General features: G+C 37.9%; 1 protein-coding gene and 1 pseudogene across 11 annotated transcripts in view; one reads left to right on the forward strand and one right to left on the reverse strand.

Annotated features, from left to right (window-relative positions):
- ATRX (ATRX chromatin remodeler) overlaps window positions 1-7,108 on the reverse strand; it is a 195,421-nt gene that overhangs the window by 9,226 nt on the left and 179,087 nt on the right. The gene's annotated exons all lie outside the window — the stretch shown is intronic.
- The window catches only part of LOC113614215 (60S ribosomal protein L10-like), an 11,691-nt pseudogene continuing 4,700 nt past the window's right edge, over window positions 118-7,108 (forward strand).

A 7,108-nucleotide genomic window follows, 5' to 3' on the forward strand; every position in this document is an offset into this window, starting at 1 on the left:
ACACACACACACACACACACACACACACACACACACACACACACACACAGAAGGAGAGAGAGAAAAAAGACAACCCTAGGAGAAAAAGAGCTCTATACTCTGAGAGAAAGACACAAGATGGGGGAGGTAAGGTAGAGGGGACCCTGGAAGAGGGAGGTAAAGAGACAGAGAATCAGAAAGACACACAAAGGCACATATAAACATACACATATGTACACAGAGGAAGAAAGACATGGGGGAGGGGCACCAAGTGAGACAGTAAGCAAGAGACAGACCCTGAGAAAGTGCAAGTATGAGAAACAGAACGTGGGGGCAGGAGGGCTCAGAAAGACAGAGACCCAAAGAGATGAAGCCCCTCAGGTCCTGAGACAGTATAACCCCCAAAGCATACCCCAAGAGATAGGGACCAGAAGAGAAAGACCTAGAGACCCAAAGAGAGAGGAAGAGAGGAAAAGAAGAAGGGAAGGGAGTCTGACTCACGTAGAGATCAAGGGAGAAAAGATCTTAGGGGCCGGCAACATTTCACTGTGCTACTAGAATTCTGGAAAACTCAAACAAGGATTGATACCAGCATCACCATATCATGTTAAATCATTTTGCTCTTACTTTCCCCACAAACTTTGATTATAAAAGGTGTAAACAGATTGCCAACAGACACATGAAAGAATGCTCAACATCATTAATCATTAGAGAAATGCAAATCAAAACTACAATGAGGTATTATCTCACACCGGTTGGAATGGCCATCAAAAAATCTACAAAAAATAAATGCTGGAGAGGGTGTGGAGAAAAGGGAACCCTCTTGCACTGTTGGTGGGAATGTAAATTGATACAGCCACTATAGAGAACAGTTTGGATGCTCCTTAAAAAACTAAAAATAGAACTACCATACGACCCAGCAATCCCACTACTGGGCATATACCCTGAGAAAACCATAATTCAAAATAGCCAGGACATGGAAGCAACCTAAGTGTCCATCAACAGAGGAATGGATAAAGAAGATGTGGCACATATATACAATGGAATATTACTCAGCCATAAAAAGGAACAAAACTGAGTTATTTGTAGTGAGGTGGATGGACCTAGAGACTGTCATACAGAGTGAAGTAAGAAAGAAAAACAAATACTGTATGCTAACACATATATATGGAATATAAAAAAAATGGTCATGAAGAACCTAGGAGCAAGATGGGAATAAAGATGCAGACCTACTAGAGAATGGACTTGAGGGTATGGGGAGGGGGAAGGGTAAGCTGGGACAAAGTGAGAGAGTGCCATGGACATATATACACTACCAAACGTAAAACAGATAGCTAGTGGGAAGCAGCCATATAGCACAGGCAGATCAGCTCGGTGTTTTGTAACCACCTAGAGGGGTGGGATAGGGAGGATGGGAGGGAGGGAGATGCAAGAGGGAAGAGATATGGGGACATATGTATATGTATAACTGATTCACTGTGTTATAAAGCAGAAACTAACACACCATTGTAAAGCAATTATACTCCAATAAAGATGTTAAAAAAAAAGGTGTAAGAAGAGAATAACAAAATAATCTATGAAAGATATAAACAGTTCAGTTTAAAATAAGGAATGTACAGGCTTAACCTGTTTCTGTATCTTCTCTCAATTGCCTTTTAATGCAAAGTACTTTAAATTTTTATATATTTTGTTATAAAATATTTTACATATTCAGAAAAGTATATAGAATATAAAGAACAGCAGTGTTCCCATATCCCATCTTCATCAAATTTTAAAACGCGTTAAATCTACTTCTGATGCAACTGAAGCCTAATATGTGACCCTAACCAATACTGTTCTCTTCTTTCTCCCCTTCTTTTGGAAAAGTAATAAAACCCTAAACTTTATATTTACTATTTATGTTGTTTTTACATTTTCACTACATTTGTATTAGTAAACTGTAATTATGTATCATGTTTTTAAACTGTATGTAAATGGTACCATACTGTTTGTACAATTTTACAACCTACTTTTTCACTGAATGGAGTTTTTCATTTTCCACTCAAAGTGAGACTTATTCAATAATTCTAACTGCCATATAGTATTCCACTGCATGAATATACCATAATTTATTAGTTCTCCTATTCATAGACATTTAGATTATTTCTCATTTTTGGCTACTGTGAAATAACTGCAATGAAGACTCAGTGTTGTATTTTTCTAGAATTTTGTCTACTTCATCTAAGTTTAAAATTTTCTGTTATAAAATTATGCTCATGACTCATATCATATTAAACATACCTACTTTATATTCTTATCAAATAGTTCTAATATCTGTGGTTCTTGACAATCTGATCATGTTGTTTGTTTTAACTTTGTCAGGTTGACTGATAACTTATTTTGTTGCTAACTTTTCCTAATGTTGATTGCTTCTTTAGGTACTCTATAACTTTTTCTTGTCATTTCACTTTCAATGTAGCTGTAATATGAGAGAATCCTCGGTAGCCTGGGTTGACATCATACAACTCCACAGTGATTCTGCATCTGCTTCTGTCAGATGCTCCAGGGGATCACCAACCCAGAATTACTTTTGAGGTTAGTATTTCAGCTTGAGATTTTTAGACTATGTAAATAATGTAAATTCAAACCATAAACCATGTGAGAGAAAGCCCATGATTATGAATCCAAGAAAACTATTTTTGAAACCCACAGCCCAGGGTGACACAGATAAGCTTCCTTGTCATCTCCTTATCATCTCCCTGGATTGATGGGAAAATTTTTTTCTATCCTATTCTTCTATGGAGTATGTACCTATGTTAAACAGATTCAGCTTAAATCTGAGTTCTAAGAACTCTCCACCTTATAGAGCGCTCAAGGCCTTGAATCTTACCCCTGAGTAGGTGAAAACCAAAGCTGCTACTCTCAAGACTAGCCTATCCCTAGAGCTTCCATAGCATACTTTCTTGAACTTACTGTTTATCGGTTCCTTCTTTTTAGGCTGGGTCCTGGTGATTTCCATTACTTTTACAGAGCTCATTATGCATTTGTATTTAAACCACAATAAACTATTGCCTAAATGTACCACATACTTTCACGATTCCATGCCTTTCCTTGAATGTCTTATATTACGTTCTCCCCCTCTTTTCTTGACCAACTTCCAGGCATATTTTACTATCCTTCAAGAGTCAACAAAAATTTCATCTTAGAAGAGCCTTCTTAAGAGGGTGACCCTTGGCTGTTGTCTGGGAACTTGAATGGTAAACCGTTCCCTGCACTGATTTTAAACTTTCCCTGAGAAGAAGGGATTGCTGCACCTCATCTAGGCACCTAGAAAGAAAATACCTGTTTTCGTTCTGGGAGTCTGGAATTTGGTAAGAGCCAGGCAGAAAGTGCCTATGTCACCAGTCCCCAGTAAAAACCTTGGGTACTTAGTCTCTAATGAACTCCTCTGGTAGACAACACTTCACATAACTTGCTGCTGCCATAACTTGCTGCTGCAGAAATTAGTACATCCTGTGTGACTCCACTGCGATAGGACTCTTGGAAGGTTATGCCTGGTTTCCTCTGGACTTTGACCAATATGTGCCTTTTCCCTTTCCTGATTTTGCTTTGTACTCTTCTGTTGTAATAAACCATAGTCCTGAATATGACTATATGCTGAGTCCTATGAATCACCAAACCAGGGGGTAGCTTTGAGGAATCTTGACACGTAGCTTATCAAGCATATGCTAACTAAAATTCCTTTCTACAATTAGTCAACTGGCAAATAATCAGTGCCTTTGGGAATTTTGCAGTTCCACAGACTGAACACAACTTCAGCAATGGTTACCCAATTTAATTAAGGTAATTTATACACGGTAAAAGTGTAAGCAATTATAAAAAAAAGCTGGCAGATAGTACAAATGTGGCAGCTAAATAAGAAGTGTAAAAGCTTAGCACAGGTGACAATTTCTGTGCAAATACAATACATTCATTCTAACTGTAATCCTGTTGGATATAATCACAACAGAGTAATCTCTAAAAAAAATAAAAAGTGACCCAGAGGGCTTCCCTGGTGGCGCAGTGGTTGAGAGTCCGCCTGCCGATGCAGGGGACACGGGTTCGTGCCCCGGTCCGGGAAGATCCCACATGCCGCGGAGAGGCTAGGCCCGTGAGCCATGGCCGCTGAGCCTGCGCGTCCGGAGCCTGTGCTCCTCAACGGGAGAGGCCACAACAGTGAGAGGCCCGCGTACCGGAAAAAAAAAAAAAAAAGTGACCCAGAAAAATATGGGCTACTCCAGTTCATAAATATCCTGAATAAATAATTAAAACCTACAAATAGATATTTCATGCTGAATATTCTTACTTCATCATCGACATGGATTAATCATTCCTCCTGTTATAACTCTGTACTGTGTATGCATACATGACAAGTAACAGTGAATTAATAAATCAAAGCCACTTCTAAATATCCACTCTGGATATCAAAAAATGCTTACAAGGCACAAAGGAAATACAAACAAATAGAAAGCAACACTTTTACCCCTAATTTCTTCAAGCAATTTAAATATATATTTAAACACCGTATTTGCAGCAAGATACACTGTAGTTTTTTTTCTTATAATAACGAACTTTATCTTATTTTTTCGAACTTTATTTTATACCAGAATTCTACTACACAAGAATATTGGGAGGAGTCATTGGAAATGCAGATTATTGTTAAATGCAACTTAAAAAATACTCTCCCCATCCCATTTAGGTAGCACAGATGTTTCTATGCTTACTAAACTCACTGGTGCTATTGGAAATGCAACATATTTGCCAGTCTAGTGAAGAACACTCCCCACCAGACCAAGCACCTCTGAAGACCAGGCCCCTTTGCTTTTCCTTTGATTTCTGGTGTCAGCATATTGATATGCACCACGTATTTTTGAATCAATAGAATGACTGAAAGAATTAGGCTATAAATTCATCTATCAATCAATCAATCAATCACCATCATCAATGTCTTCAAAATGTATCCCAAAGTAAAAGACCAGCAGAACCAAAGAATCAGAGATACTTCTTACCACCTCCTAAAACTGAAACTCTTTCCTGACTCCACCCCCTTTTCAGGCTACCACCTCACCCCTTAACTCTTCTTACCTTTTCTTAAATTGAAGTGCAGTTAATTTACTATGTTGTATTAGTTTCAGATGTACAGTAAAGTGATTCAGTTACATATATATATATATTCTTTTTCTGATTCTTTTCCCTTATAGGTTATTATAAAATATTGAGTATAGCTCCCAGTGTCATACAGTAGGTCCTTGTTGATCATCTATTTTATATATAGTAGTGTGTATATGTTAATCCCAAACTAATTTATCCCTCCTCCCCTTTCGCCTTTGGTAACCATAAGTTTGTTTTCTGTCTGTGGGTCTATTTCTGTTTTGTACATAAGTTCATTTGCATCATTTTTCTTTTTTGATCTTCCACATATAAATGATATCATATGGTATTTGTCTTTCTCTTTCTGATTTACTTCACTTAGTATGATAATCTCTAGGTCCATCCATGTTGCTGCAAATGGCATTATTTCATTCTTTTTTATGGCTCAGTAATATTCCACTGTATACATATGTATGTGTGTGTTTATGTATACACACACACATGCACGCACGCACACACACACACACACACACACACACACACACCCCACATCTTCTTTATCCATTCATTTGTTGATGGACATTTAGGTTCCTTTCATGTCTTGGTTATTGTAAATAGTGCTGCAATGAACACTGGGGTGCATGTATCTTTTCAAATTATGTTTTTCTCTGGATATATGCCCAGGACTGGGATTGCAGGATCATATGGTATCTCTATTTTTTAGTTTTTTAAGGAACCTCCATCACCTCACACCAGTCAGAATGGCCATCATAAAAAAGTCTACAAATAATAAATGCTGGAGAGGGTGTGGAGAAAAAGGAACTCTCCTACACTATTGGTGGGAATGTAAATTCATACAGCCACCATGGAGAACAGTATGGAGATTCCTTAAAAAACTACACTGTAGGGCTTCCCTGGTGGTGCAGTGGTTAAGAATCCACCTGCCAATTCAGGGGACATGGGTTCAAGCCCTGGTCTGGGAAGATCCCACATGTCGCAAAGCAACAAAGCCCGTGCGCTACAACTACTGAGACTGCACTCTAGAGCCCACGAGCCACAACTACGGAGCCCGCGTGCCACAACTACTGAAGCCCGCATGCCTAGAGTCTGTGCTCCACAACAAGAAAAAACACCGCAACTAGAGCCCCACCCACTGCAACTAGAGAAAGCCTGTGTGCAGCAATGAAGACCCAACACAAACAAAAATAAATAAATAAAATTTTAAAAACCTACACTGTAGTTTTAGAAATAAAGGTAGAACATCATTAAAATATTATATGTATAAATAGTAGTACTAGTAGAATGGTAAACTCTGTAAGTGTATTTTGCACATTGATATAACCCAAGCTTCTTGAGCTGTCCCAGGCACATAGTAAGAACACAATAAACATTTGTTGAATGAATAAATATGGTATGTTAATGCTAATATTATGGTCCTATATCATATACCAAGATTCTATCACAAAAGATTATATCCATACAATAAATTATATACATTTTGTTTTTAAATTGCATTACAATTAACATACAATATATTAGCTTCAGGTGCACCACACAGTGATTAGATGTTTTTATACAGTATGCAATGATAACCACAATAAGACCAGTTATCATCCATCACCATATTTTTCAATATTACTGACTACATTCCCTATGTGCACATTAAATGTCTGTGACTTATTAATTTTATAGCTGGAAGTTTGTACCACTTAACTCCCTTTACCTATTTCATCCATCCCCCCAAGATGCACCCCCTTCTGCCAACCACCAGTTTGCTCTAGGTATCAACGAGTCTGCTCCTATTTAGTTTAGTTTGTTTGTTTTGTTTTTTACATTCCACATATAAGTTAAATCATACAGTCTTTGTTTTTCTTGGTCTGACTTATTTCACTTACCATAATACCCTGCAAGTTGATCCACGTTGCCATAAAGGCAAGATTTCATTCTTTCTTATGGCTGAGTAGTATTCCATTACACACACACACACACACACACACACACACACACACACACACACACA

The sequence above is a fragment of the Aethalodelphis obliquidens genome, unplaced genomic scaffold (genome assembly GCF_003676395.1).
Source record: "Aethalodelphis obliquidens isolate GAN/ISIS:26980383/991018 unplaced genomic scaffold, ASM367639v1 scaffold92, whole genome shotgun sequence".
In the NCBI taxonomy this organism is placed as follows: domain Eukaryota; kingdom Metazoa; phylum Chordata; class Mammalia; order Artiodactyla; family Delphinidae; genus Aethalodelphis; species Aethalodelphis obliquidens.